Genomic DNA, 3,286 nt, shown 5'->3' on the forward strand with positions numbered 1-3,286 from the left:
ATAAAGGATGGAGTTGACTTTAAGGTAGAATAGGATCCTCATTTATTAATTTACTAATTATTTTCCTTGCAATAGACTCGCCTAACAAATTAGGTCTGTAGCAGACTTTTCCCCCCTCTGTCTTTGCCCCACCATGTGATGCCTATCTCCTATCTTCTTGTTCCATGCCTCGGGAAGTAGGTCACGAGGAGGGGAAGTAGGTCAGAAACAATGGGCGTGAGGAGGCGGAGGATGGAGAAGGGCATGCTTTCCACAGGAATCTTCCGAGATCCAGGCCACTCCTCTCTCTCCACTGAGGGGGCGTGAGACAGATTCTGAGCCAGGCTATGGCAGAATCCGAGCGATGGCCCTTTGTACCTGGGGAGAGCTGCAATAGGAAGAGGGAGGGAGGATCCCGAATGTTTGGGTGTTCTCCAGGGCACTTTCATTTTGGATGAAGCATCAGCCTGTGTGGGGCTGGGGAGGAGCAGCAGCCAGGGCTCGCTTCCTTAGGGAGGAATGTGCTTGCTCTGGGATGACAGGCCTCCTTGGCAATGGCAGGCAGAGTCAGTTCCATGGGACTTTTGAAATACATAAACAATCCCCTTTTTATACAAACACTCAAGCAAACCAAAGCTGGCTGTTAATTGTCTCCCTGGCCTGGACCCAAGGCAGCAATTTGGACTTGCCCCCTTCTTGGATTAATCTGGAAGAACTCCCTCTATATCCCCTCTTACCCTAACCCCCCATACTCTGGAATCTAGAGAGGAGACACTACTGACACTTGGGGTTGCAGAGTTCTTTGTTGTGGGGAGTTGTTCTGTGTGTTGCAGGATATTCAGCAGCATCCGTGGCCTCTACCCAACAGATGCCAATAGCAACACCCTGCTGGAGGCCGCACGAATGTTTCTTATGATTAGGCATAATTGAAGCCTGTCAGTAACAATATGAACTTGTGATCAATTAAGCAGTTGACCAATCGTTTCCTCCTCCTCCTTGCTCTTGTTACCCAATAAATACAAACGGCCGTAGCAGCTCAGGAACTGCCTTTGCTCACTAGAAGCAGGGAGCTCTTTTCTTCTTCCCCATGTTGCCTTTCCTTAAAATAGTTACTTTTGTTTTTTGTTATCAGTTCTACCTTTGTCCCTTCATTCAGTTGTGTAATGACGGTCTCAAGCAGTAACAGTAGTAACTGCTATAATGATGGTCTCAAGTAGTAGTAGTGGCAGTCGGCCACAGCACCCTGTAAACTGAATTGTGACAACCAAAAATGTTTTTAGACATTGCCAAATGTCCCCTGGGGAGTAAAATTGTCTCCAGTTGAGAACAACTGAGCTACCATAAACATACTAAAAGCCCTTAATACCACGTGCCAGAATTTCAAAGTTTAAACCAGTCACCTGATTTTGATTGAGGATCAAATTCTGAACAAGGAAATGACAATGGGCTCTACAGACGGTGCAGGTGTGTCAAGTGGGGCATGAGGCCAGTTCTACGGGAAGCTGGTTCTGTGGCCTTAGGCCATTATCCTTCTTGAACCTTAGACTTGCTAACTAAAACTACAGCAAAATAGCAGCCTTCTTTGTGGTGTGTAGGTGTCTTCTGACGATAAGGGTGATAAAACATCAGAGCTGGGAGTCCTTCGGAGGAAATTTGTGCTGTGGTGAGGCCAGTTTGTATTTTTACTATTCTTTCACGCAAAGCTTCATTAAATCAAGTTATTGGCCTAGCAATTTATGGAGACTTCACAGTCAAGATCTCCTCAGCAAAACCTGATTTCAAATATTCTGTCCTATTGTCCCCATATACCTTTGAAATATCCCGGGAATCCTGAAATGGCATTTCTCAGTTTGTCTCTCACCCTCAGGGGCCACGCAAACAGCCTTTGGTGGTGCCTGCATGTTGCTTTTGGCATATTTACCTGTGAGGTATAGTGAGCAGTGGGCCTGGCTATAGCCCTGCTGGCGCCCTGGGAACTACATGGGGGAATCTCACATGGGCAAGAGGCACATCCGAAGACCCAGAACAGCCCCTGCTCATTGTAGACATTCCTCACAATGTGGACATTTTTGCTTAAATAAGCCATGAGTAAAGAGAAAAAGCACTTTACTGTGGGTGATTTCTTTATAAATCACCCAGCTTCAGGTGTTCCTTTATAGCAACACAAATGGACTAAGATAGTTTTTGATCACATTCATGATCATCGAACAGCTTTCAACACAGTTTTTTATGGGCGTGAGGAAATCAACAGACGCAGATGGTGTCCTCCATGACTCACAATCTGGGTGTGTGAATGATTAATGATTTGGGGCCAGGCTCCAGGGGTCCAAATCCCTATGAGCTGCGTGATCTTTCTAAAGTTACCTAAACTCTCTGTTTCCTTCCTCATTTGTAAAGTGAGCATAAACGCAGTATCTAGTCATAACACAAGCGATGTTCTTAGATCAATGCCTGGCCCATAAAGAATTCTCAATCCATGTTAGCTGTTAATTGTATTACAATTCAGTCTGTTCAACGCTATAGTAAAGCTATAAGTAAAATGCTAGGAAGTCTCTAAGTGACGAGTGTTTCCCAAAGCAATCCAGGAAGACTTGGCCATCGCAAGCCTATGGCCCTGACACGGAAAAGATCAGGATCCGGGAGTGTGGAAGTAAATCCAGTTACCCAGCAGCGCATGTGACTTCACCCAAGTCAAGCTGTCTTGCAGAAGTGGGGCAGCTTGACTTCCCACTGTGTTCTCCCCAGCGAATGTGGTCTGGGTCTGATGAGGTCACTCCACACTCATGGAGCTGGGAACAGCTGCTTTCAGGGAAAGGTTGGCTGTTGCTGAAATGATGGACTTTCCCAGCATTTAAATTGTTTATGTGGGGCCAGGCGAGGTGGCTTAGGCCTATAATCCCAGCACTTTGCGAGGCCAAGGGGGGAAGATCACTTGAGGCCAAGAGTTCAAGAGCAGCCTGGCCAACATGGTGAAACCTCGTCTCTACAAAAAATATAAAAATTAGCCAGGCATGGTGGCGCACATCTGTAATCTCAGCTATTCGGGAGGCCAAGGCACAAGAATCGCTTGAACCCTGGAGGCAGAGGTTGCAGTGAGCTGAGATTGTGCCACTGCACCCCAACCTGGCCAAAAGACTGAGATTCTGTTTCTAAATAAATGAATAAAATTGTTTATGAGGAACAAGTGGCCAGTGATTCAGAGAAATACCTACTACCGGTGCCCAAAAGACCTGTACAATTCCTGTACTAGTTTTGTGAATACAGCCATTAAAGCATGACTGACTTTTACATCCAGGTACAGCTGGGG

Source organism: Mandrillus leucophaeus, unplaced genomic scaffold (assembly GCF_000951045.1).
Source record: "Mandrillus leucophaeus isolate KB7577 unplaced genomic scaffold, Mleu.le_1.0 Scaffold87, whole genome shotgun sequence".
Lineage (NCBI taxonomy): Eukaryota > Metazoa > Chordata > Mammalia > Primates > Cercopithecidae > Mandrillus > Mandrillus leucophaeus.